This window comes from Ambystoma mexicanum, chromosome 3q (genome assembly GCF_040938575.1).
Source record: "Ambystoma mexicanum isolate Mex_15411 chromosome 3q, UKY_AmexF1_1, whole genome shotgun sequence".
Taxonomy (NCBI): domain Eukaryota; kingdom Metazoa; phylum Chordata; class Amphibia; order Caudata; family Ambystomatidae; genus Ambystoma; species Ambystoma mexicanum.
In genome coordinates, this window is record NC_090926.1 from 988,132,282 (window position 1) to 988,159,527 (window position 27,246).

At 49.1% G+C, this 27,246-nt stretch overlaps 1 protein-coding gene across 1 annotated transcript in view; it reads left to right on the plus strand.

Annotated features, from left to right (window-relative positions):
* The first annotated feature begins 890 nt into the window (after nt 1-890).
* The window catches only part of GPRC5C (G protein-coupled receptor class C group 5 member C), a 122,479-nt gene continuing 96,123 nt past the window's right edge, over nt 891-27,246 (plus strand). The window contains exon 1 of the mRNA XM_069655135.1: nt 891-1,456. The gene's annotated coding sequence lies outside the window, so the exon portion shown is untranslated. The remainder of the gene's footprint in view (nt 1,457-27,246) is intronic.

Below are 27,246 nucleotides of genomic sequence, written 5' to 3' on the forward strand. Positions count from 1 at the left end.
TTGACGTAACTGTGAGGTCTCCCATTTCCGACTGGCTCTTCATGTCACCGCCAGCCCATCCACTGGAAGAGTGAAGGAAAGCAGGGAAGAAAAGGAAAAGAAAGGAAAGCAGGGAAGCAAAGGAAAGGAAAGGAAAGTAGGAAAGGAAAGGGAAGGAAGGAAGGGAAAGGAAAGGAAAGTAGGAAAGAAAGAAAGAAAGAAAGAAAGAAAGAAAGAAAGAAAGAAAGAAAGAAAGAAAGAAAGAGAGGGAGGGAGGGAGGGAGGGAAGGAAGGAAGGAAGGAAGGAAGGAAGGAAGGAAGGAAGGAAGGAAGGAAGGAAGGAAGGAAGGGAGGGAGGGAGGGAGGGAGGGAGGGAGGGAGGGAGGGAGGGAGGGAGGGAGGGAGGGAGGGAGGGAGGGAGGGAGGGAGGGAGGGAGGGAAGGAAGGAAGGAAGGAAGGAAGGAAGGAAGGAAGGAAGGAAGGAAGGAAGGAAGGAAGGAAGGAAGGAAGGAAGGAAGGAAGGAAGGAAGGAAGGAAGGAAGGAAGGAAGGAAGGAAGGAAGGAAAGGAGGGAGGGAGGAAAGGAAGGGAAGGATGTTGCTGAATAGGAGTAAGTATTGCCGGTAGATAACCACAGAAAAAAGCAGGATTTATTAAAAGGGCAAATAAATATATCACTTCTGATTCGGAGAAGCTGTGACTTGCTATAGATAAGCTCCTATAAATCAGTTCGCTTGGGGGTGTGGGGCGGGGGTCAGTGCGGGCCATGCCAAAGCAGGGGGTGCAGCACCTGGGGCGGGCAGGGTGTGTGCAGCTCCAGATAAGGGACTGAAAGGCATGTGATGTCATGCTGATGTCAGTGAGTGGGCCGTGCAGGAGCCACCTGTGGGAGGAGGGAGCCGAGCGGCACACACCGAGCTGAGGAGAGGAGCAGAGGCAGCACGGAGCCGTGCCGGAGAGAGCCATCCTGCCAGGGGTAGACACGGGCATCTGGACTGGTGCACGGGCAGGTCTCCCGCGTGCAACGTGTAGCTCGCCCTAGTCCAGGGTACACTCCCCTAGTTGCACCCCAGCACCCTCAGTACCTGCTCAGCCACTTGCAGTCAGAACATACCGCCGCGGCCCCGTATCAGTCCAGACTCGTAGATGTAGCGCCGCTCAGCTGTAGACTCCGCCTGCCGCTAAACAGTACCAGCAAAGCCTCTTTTGCCATTTTCCCCACTTGTCTTCGTAAATCAGGGCAGCTCATTAACCTAAGGACACTCTCCAACCCTGTGCCCATGCTCGGTTCCATTTGTCCAAGCCCAGACTCCGCTTTAACATCCAAGGTGGTCCCCTTTACTCTGGACTAAGCCCCTTCCCAGTCCCATAACACCCCGTGCCCCGAGGGTGTGCTTCTCTTCCTGGAGCCTGGTTGTGTTTCCTACGGAGAGCTTCTGCTCATCTCACACCGGACCAACTCTCCTCGAAGATCTCAGGTAAGACAGTACTGCTACCCATTCCCAGAGTGCTGCTGAGGGCCTATTGCCCATTGTGCTGCTGAGGGTCTACTGCCACTGTGCTGCTGAGGGTCCACTGCCCTCTGTGCTGCTGAGGGTCTACTGCCCACTGTGCTGCTGAGGGTCTACTGCTGACTGTGCTGCTGAGGGCATAGTGCCCACTGTGCTGCTGATGGCCTATTGCCCACTGTGCTGCTGAGGGTCTACTGCCCACTGTGCTGCTGAGGGTCTACTGCCCACTGTGCTGCTGAGGGTCTACTGCCCACTGTGCTGCCAAGGGCCTATTGCCCTCTGTGCTGCTGAGGGTCTACTGCCCACTGTGCTGCTGAGGGTCTACTGCCCGCTGTGCTGCTGAGGGTCCACTGCCCACTGTGCTGCTGAGGGCCTATTGCCCACTGTGCTGCTGAGGGCCCACTGCCCTCTGTGCTGCTGAGGGTCTACTGCCCACTGTGCTGCTGAGGGTCCACTGCCCTCTGTGCTGCTGAGGGTCTACTGCCCACTGTGCTGCTGAGGGTCTACTGTCTGCTCTGCTGCTGAGAGTCCACTGCCCTCTGTGCTGCTGATGGTCCACTGCCCACTTTGCTGCTGAGGGTCTACTGCTGACTGTGCTGCTGAGGGCATAGTGCCCACTGTGCTGCTGATGGCCTATTGCCCACTGTGCTGCTGAGGGCCTACTGCCCACTGTGCTTGTGAGGGTCTACTGCCCTCTGTGCTGCTGAGGGCCTACTGCCCACTGTGCTGCTGAGGGTCTACTGCCCTCTGTGCTGATGAGGGTCTACTGCCCACTGTGCTTGTGAGGGCTCACTGCCCACTGTGCTGCTGAGGTCCTACTGCCTACTCTTCTTCTGAGTGTATACTGCCCACTGTGCTGCTCAGGTCCTACCTCCCACTGTGCTGCTGAGGGTTTACTGCCCACTGTGCTGACCAAAGTGCTGCTCGGGGTCTACTGCTGTCTGTGTTGCTGAGCGTCTTCTTCCCAGAGTGTTGCTGATGGGCCGAGTGCTGCTGGCGGTCTACTGCCCACTTTGCTGCCCATCGTACTGCTGAGGGTCTGCTGCCCACAGTACTGCGGATGGAATGCTGCCCAGTGTGCTGCCAAGAAGACCCACGGTGCTGCTGCGGTTATGGTGCCCGGAATAATACTGAGGGCCTGCTGCCAACAGTACTGCTAAGGGCATGTTGCTCAGAGTGCCAGGGTGTTTCAGGGGGCATGACGCCGCAGCGTTGAGCACTCCACGGGGTATTCTGTCACGAACCCGCAGCTGGGGTGGTTCTCTTCAGAGGGCATGACCCCGCGGCTGGGGTGCTCCTCGGGGTATTCTGTCCCGAATGTCCGTGTGCTTCTGAGGGTATGCAGCCTAGGGTTCTTCAGGAGGCATGTCGTCGCGGCTGGGGTGCTCCTCAGGGTCTTCTGTCACGAGTGTCCGTGTGCCTCTGAGGGTATGCAGTCTAGGGTTCTTCAGAGGTTATAACACCGCTGCTGGGGTGCTCCTCGGGGTTTACTGTCCCGAGTGCTCGTGTGCTTCTGGGGGTATGCAGCTAGGGTTCTTCAGAGGGCTTAACGCCCGGCTGGGGATCTCCTCGGGATATTCGGCCCCCAGTGCCCGTGTGCTTCTGATGGTATGCAGCCTAGTGTTCTTCAGAGGGCTTAACGCCGTGGTTGGAGTGTTCGTCGGGGTATTTGCCCCCCAGTGTCCGTGTGCTTCTGAGGGTATGCAGCTAGGGTTCTTCAGGAGGCATGTCACCGCGGCTGGGCTAGTTCCTTCAGAGGGCATAACGCCGCGGCTGGGGTGCTCCTCAGGGTATTCTGTCACGAGTGTCCGTGTGCCTCTCAGGGTATGCAGTCCATGGTGCTTCAGAGGTTATAACACCGCTGCTGGGGTGCTCCTCGGAGTGCTCGTGTGCTTCTGGGCTAGGGTTCTTCAGAGGGCATGACGCTGCGACTGGGGGTACTTCTTGATGTCTCCGGTCCGCAGGGTCTGGGTGCTTCTGACGATATTCTGTCCAATGGCCAAGGGGTAGCAAGCTGCGTCAGAGGACATGATGGCACAGTCGATGACAGCCTTGCGTGTTTCTCGGGGTCTCCTGTCAGAGTGTCAGTGGTCTTCGAGGGTATGCTGCCCAGGTGCCAGGGTGCATTAGAGAACAGTATTTCGCAGCTGAGGAGGTTTATCCGGCTCTTCTGTCAGAAATAAGTGTGCTTCTGAGGGTATGTGGTCGAGTTGCTGGGCTTCATCAGGGAAACATTTTCCGCAGTTGAGGGTGCTGCTCAGGGTCTCCTGCCAGGGCTGCAGGATGCTTCTAGGTCTTAGTTATTTTATAGCTCGGTTAGGTTCCCGTTTCCACTGTTTATTTGTTACAGATCGGGGTTGCATTCCCCGACGCTATATGTTTCTCTCTAAGTGAGAGATTAAATGTCTGCACCTTTTATTCTTCACAAAGTACAGACGGGTGATGGTGTAAGATAGAGAGGGGGATAGTGCAACACGGGTTAGCAGAGGTGACAGTGCAAACAGGACAGGAAGAGGTGATAGTGCAAGGAAGATGAGTAGATGTATCAATGCAAGGAAAGCACAGAAAGGTGATAGTGTACGGTACAGAGGGAGAATGCAGGAAAGGCAGAGGCGATAGTGCAAGCAGGATGAGTAGATGCAGCAATGCAAGGAAAGCACAGAAAGGACGGTACAGAGGGAGAATGCAGGAAAGGCAGAGGCGATAGTGCAAGCAGGATGAGTAGATGCAGCAATGCAAGGAAAGCACAGAAAGGACGGTACAGAGGGAGAATGCAGGAAAGGCAGAGGCGATAGTGCAAGCAGGATGAGTAGATGCAGCAATGCAAGGAAAGCACAGAAAGGTGATAGTGTACGGTACAGAGGGAGAATGCAGGAAAGGCAGAGGCGATAGGGCAAGCAGGATGAGTAGATGCAGCAATGCAAGGAAAGCACAGAAAGGTGATAGTGTACGGTACAGAGGGAGAATGCAGGAAAGGCAGAGGCGATAGGGCAAGCAGGATGAGTAGATGCAGCAATGCAAGGAAAGCACAGAAAGGTGATAGTGTACGGTACAGAGGGAGAATGCAGGAAAGGCAGAGGCGATAGTGCAAGCAGGATGAGTAGATGCAGCAATGCAAGGAAAGCACAGAAAGGTGATAGTGTACGGTACAGAGGGAGAATGCAGGAAAGGCAGAGGCGATAGGGCAAGCAGGATGAGTAGATGTAGCAATGCAAGGAAAGCACAGAAAGGTGATAGTGTACGGTACAGAGGGAGAATGCAGGAAAGGCAGAGGCGATAGTGCAAGCAGGATGAGTAGATGCAGCAATGCAAGGAAAGCACAGAAAGGTGATAGTGTACGGTACAGAGGGAGAATGCAGGAAAGGCAGAGGCGATAGTGCAAGCAGGATGAGTAGATGCAGCAATGCAAGGAAAGCACAGAAAGGTGATAGGCTGAGTAGTGTGGGTTCACCTTGCTGCTCTTACCAGAACCCTACCTAATAATAAGTTACAGACAACTTTGTGTGTATAGAAAATTTGTAGGCCGTAGGCATTTTATTTGGGAGGACGGCGTATGCCCACCATTTACAGAGGGTGGACGGCGTAATCCCTCAGACCCCTGTTAAGCAGAGCAGTGGGATGTGAACCCAGGTCACGCAGTTGGGAGGCAGGACACTTAGCCCAGACCACACGGATTGCTTGGCATGTTTTGCAAAATGCATTCCATTGATATTCTGCTGTACAGGACATGTTTTGCTACAGATTCATTGACATGAAAGGTGCACACCTTTTATACACAGCCAGCAATATAATAGGAACATGTGTTCTCTTTAAAATAGCTTTTTTTGTCCTGCACACTTTCTTCAGTTGGGAAAGACAAACTGAAAGAAATGTGTCAATTTCACTTTAGGTGATGTTCACTTCCTGTGACGTCACTTCCCGTTGGGCAAGTGGCAGTGAACCCAGTTTCATTTTAGGACATGAGCCCTGACTGAGGTGATAATCGAAACAGTGCACTGAAGGGTGCTAGTGTAAGCAAGATAGAGGGAGAGAGCATGCAAACAGGAGAGGTTATGGTGATCGTGCAAGCAGGCTGGGAAAAGGTGACAGTGTAAGCAGAGGCAATTTGTGTTGAGGTGACAGTACTATCACTTCAGCACATCCTGTTTGCACTGACGGGGTGGCAGAGGTGGCAGTGCAAGCAGAGCAGAGGGAGGGGGTAATATGGGAAGTTGGAGTGAGTCGTGGGGGTCGATTCTGAGGGTGCGCTGGACGGTATCTAAGGAACGCTGTGCGTGTTGTTTGGGCGCCTGTTTTTCACAAACAGGTGTGGCAGCGCGTCTTGTGGAGGTCACATCACATGCCCGTGTTTTGGGAGGCTGATGCCAACGTGATTAGCCATTATTTACATGTATTCTCTACTCTGCAAAGGTTGGATACAGTAGTTATGGCAGACACTGCCCCAACCAAAGGCTCGCTCCGGCTGTTGCCAGGCCTGGAAAAGATGCGGGACTACACTAATGTCGAGGGCGAGGCTGTTCATGTCGAGGCTGTTGGGACCTGGGGCTACAACCGAAAGACCCGGGCTACAGCCCTCCCAGCCTCTCCCTAGCAACGCCTCACGATTTCTTTCACAGTCACGCCCTCATTTCGTGTCTGTCGCCACCTCATTTCTTTCACTGTCACCCATTGATGTATTTGTCTTTCACGTTACACCCGACGTTCTCGGTCGCCCCGATTCCTCCTTCACCCTCATACTCAGTTCCCTCAGTGTATCCCGACTCATCTCACTCTCACCCCACCACCTCTTCCCTGGCGGTATTACCCCCGATTATCATTTACTGTTGTATATTGTTAGAAGACTTTCCTTTCGCTTTACCCCTTTCAAGGTCGCTAATTTATTTATTTATTTATTTATTTAAATTTGTAGAGCGCACGGCAGCCCGCAGGCATCGAGGCGCTATGTCAGAGTTTAAGAAGGCTTGATTAAGGGTTACAAAGAAGCCGCCCAGTTTGACTTGTTACAGAAAAGTTCAGAGATAGTGTTTACAACGTAACACAGAGTACACGCAGGTGCAGATAGTCCTAAGGTCCAGGTTGAAGTCAAAGAGGTTACTTTTGATGGCTTTGCGAAAGGCAGAGTGGGATTCAATGGATCTGATGTGAGGCATTAAGGAGTTCCAGAGTCAGGGGGGGGAGGGGGCGACTGCAGGGAAGCTGGAGCCGCCTGCTCGGGTCTTGCGGGTTCTAGGGACAGCTAGGAGGTTGGAGTAAAGGGATCTGGAAGGTCTGAGAGAGGCAGTAATACTGCTCCACAAATCATTGTGGAGCACGTGCTAGCAATGTAGGACAACACACTGCGCACTTTTCGCAACGGTCAGGACAAGTGATGTTGTGCACGGTTCGACAGTGCCATAAAATAGTCACGGGCACCAATGAAAAAGTGGGCCACCGACGGAAATGGCAATTCATTCCTTTTGTGACAGTCTGTTAGAGTAGTACCCAAGGGGAGGTTTTTTGATAAAATGTGATACAAATTGTGCATTTTAAAGAATATTTATTCAGCAACACTGGTCAAAACTACTAGCCGCATAGTGAAGTAACTCATCAAACTGGCCCACATTGGCCAATAAAGTGGCTCACTTTGACCCAAAAAACTGTCCCACATCTGCATTTTGTATTTTTGGTTCAGCCATGCGCCTACTGCCCTATAGACCAGTCCGACCCTGACGGTGTGTGTGACTGTTTTGCGGAGTCAGGACCTCTGATGCCCCGGTACAATGTGCTTTCATCACGGGATGTTTTTTTGCTAGGTTTTTTTATCGCAAATTTTGTAACGAAAAAAATTGCAGCAAATTTTTTTGGGGGGGTTAGAAAATTAAGATCTGAATCTGTAGTTGAGGCCATGATACGGTTCAAGCATTCATTTAGGTTTCAAGTCGTAACTTTTTTTAGATTCCTGTTTTTAATGAACTTGGCTGGATTCTTTCCTTTTAGGGGGGGGAGTTTGTAGGAGAATTTGAAAGACTATGCAGGAGTGGTCTGACCAGATACAAGCTGTGTTTTCAATATGTGCAGTCAGGTTCCTGACCACTACCCAATCAAGGATGTGACCTTTAATATGGGCTGGCGAGTTATTAATGACATGGTAGTCAATATTATTCAGGGGAGCTTCTAATATCGTGGCTTCTTTATCGGAGCTGTTATTATGCCACCGATTAAAATCTCCAACCAATAAAGTAGAGCAATTTGGGCCATGCAGTCTTTTGAGGATGTGTGTGAGTTCTTCATTAAAGGTTGGTGTGTCCGTTGTAGGACGGTAGACTAATACAAGATTGATACAACTATGGGCTGTGGGAGTCATTTTCATATGAAAGAATTCCCTGTTAGAATAGTCACAAAGTGCACGGAACAGTTTCAGGTGTTTTTTTGCAATGATTCCACAGCACCCTCTAGCCCAATGCTTGGTTTTGACAGGTGATATTGTATCCTTCTGGGATGGCGAGAGCAATCATCGGGCCTCTTGCCTCTGTGGCCCATGTCTCTGTGAGACATATCACATCTAAGTCCAGTTCAAGAATGTAGTTGTGGATATTTGTGGCATGTTTCACACGAGAACAAGTATTTAATAGAGCGCATTTCAATTGTATGCTTGAGTGAGAAATATTGTGCAGTGGTGTGGGGGAAATAAGATTTATCTCAGGGTCCGATGTATTGGGTAATAATTATGTACTTTCCTCATTAGGGTTTTGTTCAAGACTTTCCACCGTCAGTGTAACTGCTGAAGGAGCAGCATCAAATTGCGGGGATATGAGAGACATATGGCCGTATGCTGTCTCAGTGTGGGGTGGATGTATATGTGCCCCAGCTACCTTTCTCACAGAACATGTCTTTACTGGAATATGTTCACAGAGCCGTTTGGTTGGGGCCAGTGGTGATCGTTCAACTTGAGTACTGACGGTAGTGTCAAGTTGAATTAAGAGATATCTGTCAACAATGGCCTTACGTCTTGCTTTTTTGGCGGCCAGCAGTAGATTTATGCTGTCAAGATAACCCATGTTCTAGTACAAATGGGCATTAAGCAGTTACTTGTGTCAAGCAATAGATTTCCTACCAGTGGCTTGACCTGCACATAATGGTAGGTGGAGAGGTCTACCGCCCAGCCGTCGTGGCACGGATCAGCGATGACCGGCTTGTCCCAGAAGCACCAGCGCTGAAGTGCTTAACATTTTGGGATAAAGCCGCCGGGGCAGATGGGAAATGTAGTCTACAGGTGGAGCTAAGGAAACAGTGCTCCGTTCGTTGAGAGTGCTTTTTCTCTCTTGAAAGGACAAGTAATCAAAATCTCACCACCTCAACACACAGTAACAGTTTTACAACTCACAGACCAAGCGTAAATCAACACACACAGCGTGTTTGCAAATATTCAGCACTGGTTCGTAGATCGATGAGCCAGCCCAACAATATGAAGCAGCCTTCCGTCCTTCATTTGGGTTCTAATAAAATGGAATCTAAGTGGGGCCATTTCAAACTGCTGTCTGAGGCCCACCTTGCCCTTAGCTGGGAAAACCCATCCTGTGCTCCCATTGACCCCTTTTTACCCCAGTCTTCTCGCTAACCTCCTCAACATTCTATTATCTACCTTTTACTGTACTGTGCCCAGGCACCTTACTATTACACAGACCTCTGGATTTTGCTCCATTGTGTCCCACTGTAATGTTGCTTCTGTGTGTTCCACTATAATGTCTCCCCTCTGAGGTTTTGCTTCCTGATGTCCCTCTCAGGTTTGACCCCCTGGTGTCTTGTGACTGGCTGCTAGATATCACACCCTGACCTCTTAGCATGCTGAGCTGTTCTTATTGACACCACCAAGACTCTGCCCTTTCTGGAATACTGTGAGGTATTTGACCATTCGCATTGTGGGTGTGTACTCATCTGGGCTTTTCGAAATGTCTAATTATATGGCATGATGGTAGATCAACTTCATGAAAACGTCTGGGGCTAATCCACACACATTTTTTATGCTCACACCATGACAAAAGCATAGACCTGTGTACTCTAGCGTGGACAAAGCCTCCAGGCGCAGTCTGCCCAAGTCATATTCAGTTTGAATTTGACAGCCTGGAGTGCACAATGTCATCTCCGGAAAGGGGAGGACCAACTTTCCCCCTGCCATGGTCCGCCTGATTAGCTGACAAAGGCTCCATGGATCCGCTGTCCTCTTTTGTGACGCCCTGTAGCTGGTGGCAGCAATCAACATACCAATATAGGATACTTCAAACAGGCCCATATGACAGCAAACCCAACAACCTTTCTTATGTAACTATGTCAACAAGAAGACAGCTCCCGCCCTCAGTATCAATGACAGTGAACTGTCATGTCTGGGCCTGTTGTTTACATTAGGTCACCCGGCTGGGGGACCCCACTCACACAGTACAGGAATGTGGTTTGCAGGAGGCCGACAGTCTGGCCTCACCGCAGCTTCAAGGGAAACCTGCTGCTTTTTTCAGGAACCACAGAGAGATTCATTAACCAGAGACTCTTTGATCAACAACAGACAGGAAGATGGGTGGGACTTAGTATCACAAGGGATTGGGCACAGAGTTCTTTCTGTTGAGAGAAGGTTTCTGGGACACCCCTGGTTCCTGTTTTCACCCCTTTGCCTTCTCTTTTTCAAAGCACGCTGGTCCTGACCTCACGCATATAGAACATTGTTGGCAAGGACCCCAGCATTGGTTCACTAAGGGATGTTTAGCCTACACCAATCAATGTGGCTCATTTGGCTTTAAAAGAGGGCTGGAGCTCATCTGAAGACTTCACAAGAAGTAAGAAAGAAGAATTCATCCTTGGACCCTGGCTGAAGTTACAGTCTGCCTTAAATCTTCGGCCATTGAAGGAAAGCCAGGCTATCCAAAGAGGGAAGCTATATCCCTCCCCTAAACATTTCCCTGGGAACAGAGGGAGATACAGAACTCAGAAAAGCCTCTAGCTGCTCCAGTACCCAGACAGCACAAAGCATGCCGTGCTAGGCACTACAGCAAGCTTCTTGGATAGGAAGTGCCAGAAGGTCTCCGAACCAACAACCAAGGACAAGGCAGCTGCCTGCAACACACTCCTCATCTTTAGGCCGTCCGACTTAAAGGACAGTACAAGCCCATTGAAGAAGATGGGAGAAGTGCCTCGACAAGCCCCTACTGCAGTCCACCTTAAAGGACATTTGCGAGCCAGTCGAGTTCCACAAACGGCAACCGACGGCAACACTGACCATTGTCAAGCCGGTGTCGCGTAAATACATCTAGAGATCTCGACCAGTGCTTCAGAACCGCCAGTCAGCACTGAGACAATGATTCCTGACACCGAGCCCACATGAAGGCCAGTCTGCAGCCATTTTTATCGAGTTTTGCTCGCCTAAATGTTGTGCCGCCTGATTCCCGCAGCGACACCCATCTCGAACTCTGTCACAGAAGCCTGCAGAGTGCCCCGAAGCTAACTCAACCCTGTGGAGCACCTAGAACATCAACAGCACAAGGTACATTGTGGTTCCCCTGGTCCTTCTCAGAAGGCCCCTAGAGACATTTTATGACCCATTGCTCCCTTTGTGCTACAAACTGTTGTGGTTATTAACCATACCGTCTCTTCTGTCCTTATCCCGAGTGCATCACTTTTCCTTCTTTGAAACTGTCTGTCTTTTGCATTCCTTTACAGGGTGGGTTGTATTTCGTAATGTTGTTGACTGTCTGTAGTGATTAATAAAGCAGATATTTGTAATACAAAACCTTCACTAGGCACTCCTTTCCTCATTGGGTAATAATTGTATTTTCACTGTGTTGCAACTAGACAACGATACAAGACCTTTCGGATATAGGCCTGCCATTCCGTCCATGTTACCAAAATTGGACAAGGAAGTTTATAATTTGCCTGTTATTACAATCTGTTCGGATTTCTTCTGGTGTATTAGAAGTGTTGGGCTGATTGATGGTTTAGAAACCGATATTCACCATTGAGCCACTGGTGCCCTGGAAGTTGATTCATCACGAATATCTATGCCCATACCTTGTACATTGCCTATAAGTTTCTCAAGCGCCCAGCTACCTCAGGGTTTGGTGCGCGATACAAATAATAAACAAATACAAAATACCTACCCTGAATTTCATGCAGTAACTATTCTCACCCGATGTACCCACCTCTGCATGCGCCCTATTGGTTCTACCCCTCCACGTGTTCTTCCAATCTACTCCAAGAACACCCACTGCCCAAAGTCCACTGCCAGAGATATCAGCCCACTCAAGCGGGCCGCACAACACAAGTATCCTATCCAAATGGTACCATTAGAGAGAGGTCACTCAAGGTGCACCGCTAGTGAGACTTCACCATGGCCACTCCATATGAATGTTCCAGGTTGCCCACCAATCCTTCCACTAACCTCCTTGCACTATGATTCGGCAACTGTTCACTCAAACACGCTTTACGCATATGCATTAAACTACTTACACACAGTAATTGAATAATATGCATTTGTTAATAGTAGATTTTTAAGGTGCCAAACTGTGAATCACAGTCACTTTGAGGAACTAGAATAACCCTTCCCAGAGGTCTCAAACAAGCAATGATACACCTCTACAATCAATTTACACATCACAGTCTCGGCTAATGCATTCTAGCACCATGGCCACGCAAGTTTACGCTCTGGACAGAAATGCTTCTGTGCTCTATCCCATGACACTTGCAAGCGAACTTACAGCATGGCTCAGGGCAAAGCTACCATGCATTTTATCTCTTTTCCTACTAACCCAATCCACTCCTTTATATTTCAGGTCCAAGAGAGCACATGAAGACCATACAAATGGCAGTGGTGTGTGTTCTAAACACCAATATAACATAACACAAGCACTTCCTGCGCTTGTGTGAGGAATTGAACCATCCGCATGGAGACTGTGCGCTCGCCTAGGCATTTTTGATTTTTTGGTAATAAAAATGAATGATGGGAGATCAACCTCCGAAAATGTGTGAGGCCATTCCACACACATTTTCTCTGCTCACTGTACAAAATGCATAGTCACGTGTACTCCGGGAGGACACAGCATACAGGCGCCGTCCTCCCCTGTCATGTTCAGCTGGAATGGCACAGCCCTGGGTACATCAAAGCATCTCAAGAAGGGGAAAGACACACCTTCCTCCACCCATGGGCAGCCTAATTATCAAAGCCTTCATAGATCTGCATTTATATTGTCTAGTCCGGCTGGTGGTAGTGCATACTAATGCAAAATAATTAAGGCAAGCCTGTGAAGGGACTTGTTCGGAGAACAGACAACAGGAAGATGGGGCTAACACCTCTTTGATATGCAATGTGTCAACTTGAAGCTAGTACCTACCCCTCTGTATGAAGGAGAGTGAATGGCATGTCTGGGTCCATTATTTACTGTAGGCAACCCCTGCAGAGCGGACCCCTTTCAGAGGGGAGAAGTATGTGATTTAAGGGAGACCGGAAGTCTGCTCTCATCACAAACTTCAAGGGAGACCTGCGCTTTGATCAAGAGTCACAGAGGGCTCAGTCAACCAGAGAGACACTTTGATCTACAAAAGAAAGGAAGATGGGTGGGATTTAGGAGTGTATGTTGTCACCCCTGACCTTTCCTGTTGCAAAGCACTCTGGTCCTGACGTCACTCATAACAGAAGATTCTTGGTGGGGACCCAGGATTGGTTCATTAAGGTAGGCTTAGCCTGCACCAATCACTGGAGCATTTTTGGCTTTAAAAGAGGGCTGAACCCCTCACTTAACAGATCATTCGACAACTTTGAAAGAAGTAAGAAGATCGACTCATTTGGACCCTGGCTGAAGGTACAGTCTGCCTTACATCTTCCGCCAGTAAAGGAAGGCCAGAACTTCCAAGAGGGAAGCGAGATCCCTCGACTGAATATCTCCCAGGGAACAGAGGGAGATACTGGACTCAGAGGATCCATCCAGCAGCTCCAGAACCGGTACCCAGTCAGCACACAGTGTGCCCTGCTAGGTTCTGCCAGCAAGCTTCATAGGTGGGAAGTGCAAGAGAGCCTCTGAAAAAAGGAGAGAGGGCCAGTGTTCGCACAGCCACGAGGCACGTTGAAATCAAATTTGTGGAATCATGAATACCAGCCAAGAGGAAGTGTGAAATGTTTAGCACACGATGAGCCAGAAAGTCCCATATAGTCTTGGATTGCTGAACAATGGCAGATAGCCATGCTGCACATACAACATGGAAACTGCAGAAGGGGGCAAGACATCACGCCTATACCCACAGCATTTTCTAAAAAAGCCACCATACACCGCAATTGAGGCGTCCTCCGGTGCCGTTTTAGTATCGAATTTGTTAGTCATCATCCAAATCCTCAATTCCATTTGTAGGATGGAGACATTTGCTGCCCCTTCTTGCATGTCCCTGGATCCTCCCGAATGCACTCCACACAAATCCACAAGTGCAAATATCATGACCAGGGTCTAAAAAAACAATTCAGAAAAAACATGATATCAGTGGAATACATCACTGAAGTAAATAACATTTGTCAGCGGGAACATGGGTCCATTTCCTTTTCCCTGGTTCCATTACAAGAACCTCCTGATCCTCTCCTGCTGCATTTACATCAAGGTAACCGGCGGACCACTAGGCTTCTCAACCCAGACTTTCGCTCCTAGAACCATTCTGTCTGAGGAGCCAAAACCTCAGTCCCCATGTGTAGTTTCTACAATGAGTGACTCTTCCTTTTTCACCGTGGACAATTTTACAGGTACAATAATTAACTGCGCCACGGTATCCCCATTATGGATGGGTAACATGCTCTCCCTGCTATTAATGACGATGATCTTTATCTCTCCTTGGTAGTCGGCCTCCACAATCCCTCCCAAGACTTAGATTCACTATAATGCTAATCCATATTTAGGGGCAATTAATCACATGTGTTCTGAGCAGATATGAACTCCAATCCCGATGTCAATAATAATGATTCCTCTGGGCTCGAGCCTAATCTCCTCCCAGCCATGTAAATCCACCCCTGCAGATTATGGTGTGACTCGATACGGAGCTAGTGCTTCAGGTGACTTTTGCCAGTACATTAAAGTTTCACATGCCCTGTTCGGCTTCATTTGTAAGGCTGGCGTCAACATACACATTCATGGAGTTTTGCCATTGCCGATTGGTCTGTTATTTAATATCTGTACCGCATCCACAACATGCTCATGCCACCCTTTCAGACTTCCCTCACTAGATTTTTGCCACTGTTCTTTCAACCACCCATTCATTCTTTCAATCAACCCCGCAGCCTCAGGGTGATATAGCACATGGCAATAGTCTTGAATCCGCTTTCCTTTAAAATGTGACCCATTGTCACTTGGAATTTGCAATGGTCTACATAATACAATGCCACTTGATCTAACACTGTAATCATATTCAAATTAGGTAGCTCTCTTGCATAGCATTGCCATCAAGTATCCGGAATATGTGTCTACAATTGTGCACACATATTGACATCCTCTGCTAATCGGCACTGGACCGATATAATCGATCTGCCAGATTTGTCCAGGTAATTTACCTCGTATCAATGTACCCTGAATGATATGTGGGACAAACCTATGTTTGTTATGTTGGCACACCCGGCATTATAAAATCACAGTTTTCACAATCCCTAATGGAAGGCTAATTCCTCAATCTTGTGCCCACCCAATAGTAGGTTTTATCTCAGAGATGCCCACTTTTCCTGTGTGCCTACTTAGTAAGCCCTTCCAGATCATCTTCCTCAGACCTCGTGTCCATGACTGAAATTTTGGCATGTTCATCTGCAACAGAATTGAACCAACTTTCCAATGAGTCGGTTGCGCAATGTGCGTCTACATGATACACAGTTACTGTACTATGCATCAACATTTCAGCAATATCTTGCAACAATTCTTCCCCCATACTTCTTTAGCATGAATCTTCCATCCATTCTTCTGCCATGTTGGCAGCCAAACGGCTAGCCCATTTGCCACTGACCAGGAGTCAAACACTCCTCCGTCATCTGCCGCCTTCTGGAGGAACTTGACCTCTATGTCCTCGGTCTCACCGAGACATGGTTCATGGCCAGCTCTGTCACAAGCTTTGACACTCTCCTCCCTGACAGCTACAAGATCCTCTCTGCGCCCAGATCCAACTGCTCCAGAGGTGGTGTAGCCCTGATCTTCCCAGAGTGGATTCCTGCCTCTTTCATTCCTATGCAGGCCTAGTCCTCTTTTGAATGCCTCATCTGCAGGCTCTCTCTCTCTCCTAGCCATTCCCTTACTTTGGCTACTATCTATCGACCACCTGGTCAGATATCCTCCTTCCTCTCTGAGTGGGCGGACCTCTCCTCTTCCCTCCTGGTTTCGACCACTCAACTCCTTCTTCTTGGAGACTTCAACATCCACCTTTATGCTTCCTGTCCTTCCTCTGGACTCTTCTGTGACCTTTGCAACTCTCTCTCACTCTCTATTCTCCCCTCTGGCCTGACTCACTCTGATGGGCACACTCTGGATGTTCTGATCTCCTCAGACATTCCTCTTTCTATCCCTCTCACCACTCCTCTCTCCTGGAGTGATCACTTTTTCCTTTCCTCCCAGCTCACCCTCTCTACCCCTCAGGCCCAGCCATTTCCAGCACTTCCACCCACCTTCTTGGTCATCCGACCCATGAAGTGTGTGTCAGTAGAGGCTTTTGCTGCCGCTTTCTCATCCCCCTGCCCCTTTGGCTGACTCAAATCCTGACACAGCCCTTTCCATGCTCCAGTCTGCTAAATCTGAAACTCTTGACGTTCTTGCCCCTGTCCCGAGGATCCGTCTGAAGCCCAAAGCCAAGTGAAACTCGTGGTAAGATTCAGACCTTGTCACCCTTAAACGCAAGTGCAGGGTGGCTGAGAGGAAATGGCGTGCTTCATGTACATCCTCTGACAAACTGGTTTTCCACCTGCTCCAAAGGCAATACCGGCTCTCTGTTCTCACCAAGAAGAGAGCTCACATCCAAGCCCGTGTGTCTGCGGCATCTAACAACTCGGCTGAACTCTTTAAAATCTGCAAGGAACTGGCCAATCCTGCTGCAGTCTCTACCTCTACTGTCCCTTCCCAGGCCCTCTGCACGGCACTGGCTTCTCATTTCATCTCTAAAACTCAGGACATCCTGTCCTCGCTCTCCTCCTCTCCCCTTCCGCCCTCTACTCCCTGCTCTTCCTCTGGCCCTTCTTCGGCCACCTCTCGCCCCACCTTCTCCACCTTTCCTCTGTTCTCACCAGATGAGGTTTCTAGACAAGTCTGATCTATGAAAGTCTCATCAAAACAGGATCATCCCTGTTCCTCAAAAACCATTAAGGACCACATTGACTCCCTGGCTCCTGCTCTGGCCGACTTCTGCAACCACTCCTTTGCAACTGGAGTCTTCCCTTCCACTCTGAAACGCTCCCTTGTGCACCCTCTTCTCAAGAATCCCTCTGCCGACCAGTCCTGCCTGCCCAACTATCGCCCAATCTCCATCACTCCTTTCCTGGGCAAAATCTTGGAAAAACTGGCCATCTCCCAGCTGGTTGGCTCCATGATTATCAGTCTGGCTTCAGAGCTGCCAGAAGCACGGAAACTGCTCTCGTGAACACCCGTGAAGACCTGCTTTCCAACCTTGATTCCAACACCCCTGTGTCCTCATCTTACTTGATCTCTCTTCTGCCTTTGAGATGGTCAACCACGCCATCCTGCTCAACCGTCTCCATGATAACCTGGTTATCACCAGCCAGGCCCTGGTGTGGCTGACTTCTTTCCTCTCTGATCGACCCTCCCAGGTTCAACTTGGGTCATTCCTCTCCTCTATCTCTATCTCTATCTCTACCTGTGGGGTTCCCCAGGGGTCTAACCTCTCTCCTAGCTGTTCAACCAATACCTGGCACTTCTTGCCCACCACATTGCCGCACTCTGCCCCAACTTCCAGTGCTATGCGGATGACACCCAGCTCATCTTCAGGCTACCCCCAGCCACCTCTTCGCCCTTTCTCATCTCTGACTGTCCACCATCCAGGAGTGGTGTGCCGCCAATTATCTCTGCCTTAATGCCAGTAAGACTGAGATTCTCCTCATCAGCACGCCCACTCCCTCCTTCCCTGCAGCTCTCTGGCCGGTCTCTCTTGGCCCTCTTCCTGCTCCCACCTTTGAGGCTAAAAACCTCAGGGTCATCTTCGACTCCACACTCTCCTTCTCTCCTCACATCTCTGACGTCTCTAAGAAGTCACACTACCAGATGCACCTCCTCCGAGATATTCTTCCTTTCCTCTCCTTCCCCCAGAAGCTCACTGTCTTCATTTTGGGATTCTATGCCACTGCCTTCCAATGTCGCTCAGTCCCCACATATTTGGTGGAACCATCAGTGAACCATGCATGTTCAGTTTGTTCTCTCATGAACTCTCACCCACTGCATGATCGGAATTTCTGGTTGGATCAGTACATCATGACCCACCGTCATTTGTTCTGTATCCATGAGAGCCCAATGATAGCCCAACAACTGTTTTTCAAAAGGAGTATATCGGTCATAAGCGTTGGGTAACTTACGACTCCAGAATCTTAAGGGAACACGCTTCTGGTCCTGCTTCTGCCACAAACTCCAGTTTGCATAGTTTTCCTGTACTAACACATTAACCTCACCTCTCCTGCCCTCAAGGGCCATAAATCCAGCACTCTTTGTATGGTGTCTTTTGCTTACTGAAATGCTTTCTTTTTTTCCTTTCCTCACTCGAAGTTGGACTTCTTTCGTGTCACTTTGTAGAAGGGTGCAAGAATCTGCCCCAAATTTGGTATATGCTGTCTCCAGAATCCAAACAACCCTATGAACTGTTGAGCTTGTTTCTTTTTCATGGGTGTGGAGAACTCAAGAATCTTTTGTTTAGCCTTTGGCAACATTTCACGATGCCCATTATGCCACTGTATTCCCAGAAAAATCACAGTTTCTGCGGGACCTTGTGTTTTTGTTTCATTCATTTCCTATCCTCCTTTCTCAGTCCCTCACTAATGAGGTCTAGGTGCATCCGCACACTCTGCTCAACCTTTGCCAGTATCAAAATATCATCGACATAGTGCGAGTTCTGCAGATCAGGTTTGCACAGAATCTTATATAAATGTTCTGCCACCAGCCAGTGACAGATGGTCGGACTATGCATATACCCCATAGGCAAACGTTGAAACGTATATTGCTCCCATTCCAAGAGAATGCAAACTGCTCTTAGCATTCTTCTGCAATCAGCACTGTGAAAAATGCATTCACCAGGTCGATTACTGCATACCATGTTCCTTTGAACTTTTGCACATTTTCAATAAAGGTACCTGAATCTGGGACTGCGTGGACTAACAGAGGAGTGTACTTATTCAACTGACGATAATCCACAGTGATCCTATAGCTTCCGTCCAGCTTCTTGACCAGCCAGACCGGATTGTTCCAAGCCGTGGTCACAAGTCATAGCACACCAGTTTGAACATATCCTTTTATTGTGTCTGAAATCTCCAATAGCCCCCCTTGAACACTATATTGTTTTACAGATACCTGCTTTGTGGCTAAGGGAACCTGTACTGGGGGCATTTTCAATGTTCCAACAAGGACAGGAGTACACGTCAAACACTCATCCCAAATTGGTAGGTTTTACCTTTCAACCCCAGTGTCAATCCTTCCAGAATATCGGATCCAATAATGTATTCTGGTATGGGAACAATCAAAAAGGTCTTGTTCCTTTTCCGATTACTAATCTTCATGTCAACTATGGTTTGGACGGTGGGAGTCTCTTTACCTCCCAATTCCGTAATGGTGAAATGCTTGCCATTAAACCTTGAAGGATTCCCGTGAATCAATGAGGCCTCTGCCCCGGTATCAATTAAGGCACAGACCTCTTGCATATTTCCTGATTGTCAGAATAACTTTACATTTACATGAGTCTGTCTGTTCACCTTTAGTAAGCCAGTCGCTACCGGAGTTTGACCACATTCCTATTCGTATTTTGAATGAGCGTATTTGGATTCTGTATCCAACATTGCATGCACAACTTTCCGTAACTCAGCATAGCTCGGCTGATATGATAAAGGCATCCCCATGGACTCCTCATCTTCCTCCTCCTCAGGCGGTACAGAGGGAACCTTTCCCCCATTGGATTTATTCACATCTTGCCTTTTCACTTGCTTGTATCGCTTTTTTCCTTCTAGCTCTCTCTTTTTATAGAGCTGATACATGTCTCGGGTTTCAATTTCATCAATGTGTTCCCGCGGCACTCCATCTTTTAGTTGCGCCAAAAACATGTCTTTTCTCGATACACGAGAATCTCGGCTATCGAACCTCCTTCCAGAAGTTTGTTTATCACTGCGCCCCTCCCTTTCTCTTTCTGTTTCTGTTTCTCTTTCTCTGGGTCTTTCTTCTGCCTTATCCCATTCCCCTAGGTCAGCCAACTGCCTGATAGCATCCACCACCTCGTCCGTTATTTTACCAGTAATTCCCACCAGTAGGGCATGATGACATTTTTTTATGCCGGAAGAGCAGTTTGAATGACTGTGTTCCGGGCTGAGACCGATAATGCAACAAACCCCTTGTGGTCGTGAGTCTCAACATGGATGGCTTTCTTCATGGCATGCTCTCTAAGCTTGTGAATTGCCTCCCTCAATGTATACCATTTCTTCTCCTCAATAGGCCAATCTGATGTAATCGTATACTTGCGATTACACCCTTGTGAAGCTAACTGTAAAAGTGACACTTGCAGTTCTCTCCCATCCTCATCATGAGGTGGTCCTGCACGCAATACCTCCTGAATATGAGTTTCCTGTGACAATGGCAGAAACCTTGCGGCATCTGTCACATCCACAAGAAGACCCGCTGCACCTCTATCGAATAATTGGACCATCCATGTCAACAGAGGCTCACTAGCCCTCTGTTTTAATCGGTTGATGATCTCCCCAACCTCCATCTGAGAGTAATCCTCTAATGTTGTCAAATCCACTAACCCACCTACGTGATTATTTGGATTTGACCCAGCTCGCCTATGCATGATTGGGTTGACCGTCACTTCTTTCTGACTAGGGTCTAGTTTGGACGACACTTCCCTTTCCGACCCACTCTCTGAACTAGTACTGTCGGATACATCTCTGTCCCATTGATCGGGGTCCCAATCAACCCATCTGGAGGCAATTACTGTTGCTACCTTTCCGGTATTCACCCTCCCCCTTCTCTTCTGATATTTGTAGCGGGTGACCCTCACAGCAGCTTGTTCGGCCACTGCTTGATATTTGTCCGCCTTGTCATGATACAATTTCATTTGAGGCTGCTGCATTAACGCAATCTGTTTCTCTGCAGCCAGCTCCTTTTCCAATCTGAGGACACTTGCCTGCAACTCTGCCTTCTGTTGATGCACACTTCTGAATGCATATAACAAAATCCCCCTCGTCTACCTAAAGCAGAACACTCCTTTCATTTTCCCACAGGTACCTGTTGCAAACAGCCCGCCACTTGCACCGGACTTGCCTCTCCTATACCCGTATCCCAGGTCTCACTCAAACCTGCGCCATACGCTGAATCCCGAGCCAATTTATCATATGGATCCTTTGTCCACCCTGAGATCGTCACCTCAAGACAGTCTCCGCCTGCAGAGCTTCCTTTTTTCCTAAAGAGGGAATTCATGGTGTCAATGAATGTTTCACGTTCCTATAACCAATAGCTCAAAACACACCCACTGTCTTCCACAAGCCACAAAGAAAATTGTCTATCCGAGTACAAACTCTGAATTTGTCGGGTTCTTTGGCTTCAAAAGCAGCAAAAAGATCCTTCTCACAGCGCCAAAATGTTTTGCTTTTCTGTCACGTGTAAGGGATTCAGAACCAGTCACCTTATTACATGGACCAAAAGTTCTTGGACAGGGAGGCAATAACACACACTCTTAGACCAATAGTTAGAACGTAATTGGCTCTTTACAGGCCCTTTATTCATGTAAGAAATAAGCATACAAACGACTCTGAAAATGATTAAATCTGGTTATACATAGACATATACGTAAGTGAAAATAGACAAGTTACATCACTGTTAGTGCAGTCGAATGAGAAAGCTTCATCTCGGCTACTACAAAACTATCCAGTCCCAAGGCAGGTGGGCAGAGAGATCACATGTGCTAACGGGGTCTGGAGCAGAGCGTCCTCCCTCTCAGTGAGACTGAGAAATCCCACCCAGCTCAGTTTGCCAACCGTCCCCGACCGAAAGAAAAAAAGCAAGCATGGGGAGCACAGAGCAGAAAAATCCACTTAATAGTGCAAAAACCCAGTTTGTCTCCTGCGCCCTCGTTCCCAGCATCCCTTATCACTGCACCTGTACAACTCTGATTCCCTTCTTGGTGTATCTTTGATCGAACAATACGCCAGCTATCCTCCATAATGAGCTCATCTGCTTCCCAATATACATATCGCAGCCGTGGCAGAACCCATGTCTGCTAACTGAGCTCACAGAAACGTAGACTTCCATTTCAGTTTTGGAAATTCATATCCAAAATGGCCGCACACAAGCGCAATGTTTTTTAGCTCATTTTCCCACACGCGTTACTCCATCTTTTGCATTTCCCCAAGTGCAAAGAGATCATGAAAATTAGCATTGCTTATATATATGGCGCTTCAGGGAACATTTCTAAATACAATTATTACCCAGTCATAGCTGGTACTCATTGACCAGGTGTTGCTGTTTTGCCTGGACTGTCCTGGAATTGGGCCCTCTATCCACTTTTAATTTAAAACCCCCATATGTTTTTTGGGAAAAGGAAAGGAAAAGCTAAACAATTGTAAATGTAAATTGAATAAACATTCTTAGATGTTTCGAATTTTGCGGTCCGAGGGTGAGTTCAAACCCCCCACCTTCCAACTGAATGTATTCACTGCTTGCACCTCAAAGACAGGGTGAGAAACACCTAAATAGCAAGGCTTGTATTGTCAAGCAGGGCCAACGCTCCTTTCTTATTTAGGTGCCTTTAAACAAAAAAATGAGTGTGTTGTTGAGATGCTCAACTTTGCACACTGAATACCAATAACGCTAAAGTTCCTTGTATACATATAACGTGAAAATAGATCATTCAATCTGCATTTCTCAAAATATATCATGCTCGCTATTTATGTGTTTTTATCAACAATCAAAACAGCACAATTGTTATTCAGATACTGTGGGGTGGGCGATGGGGCCAGGCAGCAAGGTCGGTTTAAGTGGGAGAAGAAAAGGGAGAGTGGGATAACCTTCCTTTCTGTTGTTGGCTGTCCCGGATTTTTGTCTTGAAAATCTGGCCACCTTATCAAGAATGAAAGACGGCGTTGTCCTTGCCCGGTTTCGAAATTGTGAATCGCTTAGACCTGCAGATCAAACACATATCACAGCAGTGAGCTCTCAACCCACCATGCTATGTTACCAGCAAAGTAAATGGAAAGAAAAACGCAGAGCTCGTGCTTTATAAGGTCCAATAACATTGCTTTAAAAAATGCTTTCTAATGTAACTATAATTCAGCTCGTGTAGCCATACTCCCTGGACGTAAACTCGCCTTGTACCATAACTAATCGTGTAATGTCTTTTGCAACATTCTAGTGCTCCACTGACCCCTATACCTGTCTTGGCCGCATATAGCCGCCTCCTGCCCCCCTTCCCTCCCTCCTTCCTCGCGTACCCTGCAAATGCACTGCACCGCACAACCTATCACCGGACACAGAGTGCTGCTGTACCACTTTTAACCCCCCAATTTCTACAGGGTTGCAAGTCACCCATTGATTAGTAGGAACGCGTCTGCCATCACCCCGCCCAGTCGTCTTCCCTATCCTTTAATCTGGAGAGTCTTCCAGAAGGCCCCGCCGCCTCCATCTCCCCCAGGCCCCGTGGTTGCTGAGCACAGTGAGGCAGTGTAGCCCGGGGAAGGCTCTTGGGTGGATTTCAGTGTTTTGCTGAGCTGTAATTTTCCCATCCTGGTATTCTGGGCCCATTAGCTGACTTCCTGCTCCCAGGGGTCACCTTGAAAGAACACCGCGGGGGATGGGCGGGGGGCACGCCACATCTACTTCTCAACTGCTGCGGAGGGGGGGGGGGGGGCAGATCGCCAACTGACAGGTAGGTACCCGCAAAAGCCGGAAAGGCCGGGACAGAGTCAGTCAGTCTATGCTCGGGAGAGCGCGCCTCTGAAAGCCTGGTAGGGCTAAGGGCGCGTCACCTGATAGCCTCTGCTCTGTAACCCTGGCAGGGCCAGTACTTGTCATGCTGCCACCTCGTGAAACGTGTGTAAGATTGGGCCAAAGTCAGTCCCATAATAACTCTACGGGCCAATTCCTCTAAAGGACAGGGGGGCTCAGTCAAATGCTAGGCTCGGTAGGCCGGTACCACGGAAATTCCGATAGACCTGGGCCTGGCGTAGGGACATTCAAAAGCCAGCCGCTACCCCCGTAGAACCCTGGTAGGGCTGGGGCAGGGCTAGTGAAATGCCAGCCGCTACTATGGAATCTTGTTTGGGCTGGATGGGGACAGTTAAATGCCAGCCATCCAGTTAGGGCTGGGGTGGGGCCAGTTAAGTGCCAGTCCGTACTCTGGAATTCTGGTAGGGCTGTGGGTAGGGGCAGTTAAATGCCAACCGGGATTCTGGAATCCTGGTAGAGCTGGGGCAGAGTCAGTGAAATGGCCGCCATCACTGCTGAATCCTGGTAGGGCTGGGGCAGGGCCAGTTAAATGCCAGCCCCTGTTCTAGATTCCTGGTAGGGCTGGGGCAGGGCCAGTTAAATGCCAGCCCCTACTCTGGCAATCCTGGTAGGGCTGGGGTGGTGCCAGTTAAATACTAACCGCTACTATGGAATCCTGGTAGGGCTACGGCCGGGCCAGTTAAATGCTAGCCGTTACTCTGGGTTCGTGGTAGGGCTGGGTCAGAGCCAGTTAAATGCCAGTCTATACTCTGGAATCCTAGTAGGACTGGGGCACGGCCAGTTAAATGCCAGCCGCTACACTGGGTTCGAAGTAGGTCTGGGGCAGGGCCATTTAAATGCCAGCCATTACTCTAGTATCCTGGTAGGGCTGGGGCAGGGCCAGTTAAATACCAGACGTTACTCTGGAATCCTGGTAGGGGTGGGGCCAGTTAAATGCCAGCTGCTACTCCGGAATCCTGATAGGGCTGGTGCAAGGCCATTTAAATGTCATTTGTTACTCTGGAATTCTGGTAGGGCTGGGGCAGGGGCAGTTAAATACCAGCCGTTAATCTGTAATCCTAGTAGGAGTGGGGCAGGGGCAGTTAAATACCAGCCGTTACTCTGGAATCCTAGTAGGGTTGGGGCAGGGGCAGTTAAATACCAGCCGCTACTCTGTAATCCTGATAGGGCTGGGGTGGGGCCAGTGAATGCCAGGCGCTACTCTGGAATCCTGGTAGGGCTGGGACAGGGTCAGTTAAATGCCAGCCGCTACTCTGGAATCCTGGTTGGGGTGGGACAGGTCCAGTTAAATGCCAGCCGCTACTCTGGAATACTGGTAAGGCTGGGGCAGGGCCAGTTAAATGCCAGTCGCTGCTCTGGAATCCTGGTAGGGCTAGGGCAGGTCCAGTTAAATGCCAGCCCCTACTCTGGAATCCTGGTAGGGCTGGGGCAGGGCCACTTAAATGCCATTTGTTACTATGGAATCCTGGTAGGGCTGGGGCAGGACCAGTTAAATGCCAGCCCCTACTCTGGAATCCTGGTAGGGCTGGGGCAGGGCCAGTTAAATGCCAGCCATTACTCTGGAATCCTGGTAAGGCTGGGGCAGGGCCAGTTAAATGCCATTTGTTACTCTGGAATCCTGGTAGGGCTGGGATGGGGCCAATTAAATGCCAGCCCCTACTCTGGAATCCTGGTAGGGCTGGGGCAGGGCCATTTAAATGCCAGCCATTACTCTGGAATCCTGATAGGGCTGGGGCAGGGCCAGTTAAATGCCAGTCCCTACTCTGGAATCCTGGTAGGGCTGGGTCAGGGCCAGTTAAATGCCAGCCCCTACTCTGGAATCCTGGTAGGGCTGGGGCAGGGCCAGTTAAATGCCAGCCATTACTCTGGAATCCTGGTAAGGCTGGGGCAGGGCCAGTTAAATGCCATTTGTTACTCTGGAATCCTGGCAGGGCTGGGATGGGGCCAATTAAATGCCAGCTGTTATTCTGGAATTCTGGTAGGGCTGGGGTGATGCCAGTTAAATGCCAACCGTTACTCTGGAATCCTGGTAGGGCTGGACCAAGTCCAGTTAAATGCCAGCCATTACTCTGGAATCCTGGTAGGGCTGGGATGGGGCCAATTAAATGCCAGTCGTTACTCTGGAATCCTGGTAGGGCTGGGGCAGAGGCAGTTAAATGTCAGCACTACTCATGTATCACATGGCATGCAAAGAACAATGGTCTGGAGGGTTGTGCAGAGCAATGCCGGAGATTACCATTAATTGAAAACTTTCCAGCCATCACCTCTTTTGTTTTGCTTTAGTCACCCTGCTTGGGACTGGTATGCCCAGATGTGGGCCCTGTACCTGCTGGGCATAGAGACCAGTGGTGTCCCCTTGAATCAAATTTAGAAGGGGCACAGAGGGGGCCACAGACAAAGGAAGGGGGGCACATATAAAAGGGCAATGTGTGATGTCAGAAGCACTCCTGCAGAGAAGATTTTGTGCACACCAACTACCACACCCCACTGCACCTCCCCTCCCATCAGCATGTAAGCACTAAACCATTAAGTCACTAATGACCCATCATTAGGGGTTTCATGCACTACATTCTGATTGCAGGGGCTGCTTTTGGTTGCAGGGTGACTTAACAGCTCTTCATTGATGTGCAGCAGCATTGATTGAGGCCCTGTGTGTGTGCTTTGCTGGTGGACACACCGCAGCAGTGCAGAGAAAGCAGGCCAGCTGAGGTAGGGGAGGCACAAGGAGTTGGGGCGGCAGGATTTCAGAGTAGGGTCTGGGCGCCCCCCTGCCCTGCAGACCTCCTCTAGCGACACCACTACTAGAGACCCAAGCTACTCCTCACTGATGAAGCCCAACAAAGCCAAAACACGTCTGATGATGCTTGTGCGAAGGGATGTGACCTAGCAGTTCGGCTGGACTTCCCCTTTTAGGGGTCGGACCAAGTCTGATTTGTATATGTTCTTTCCCCTTTTGTGATGGCTTGGCAGTCGAAGAAAGATGGTCTGGAGGGTTCCCAAAGCAATGCCAGTGGTTCCAATTAATTCAAAACCTTCATCTAGAGATTACATTTTTTTCTTTATTTATTTAGCATTTGTAAATCGTGCCTAACCCCTGGGTATCTGGGCGCTAGACAAGAGTTTATAGACAGTCATAAATGTTGACTGAAACCTGCAAGGGTTCAAACCTAGATTTCATTGATGATACGCGCATCTCTGCAGCAGGCGCACAGCCGGCTCAGCTACATGAACTGGAGACTTCTCCCGGCTCTGGAGTTAATGGTGCCACCCTGGCCCTTTTCACACCATTGAATGCATGTGTACGCTTTGCATACTGCAGGTGTAACTGTGTGTGCGTTCCATGTCATGGTCTGAATTGCAGACACTGTTCGGAACATTATGTGAACAAGCATTTGCTTATATATCCGATAACGATAGCTCAGCTGGAGACGACAGTGGAGGACGTAGCGTAGGCAAACCACAGGAAAATAAGTTACCCATGCACATTCACGTCACTCATATCGGTCAAAGTATTGCTCTGTGAGCCGGGCAGATAGTGCGCCATACGTGTGTTGCAGAGATATGTGTTTTGACTCCACCTTTCACCCTCGC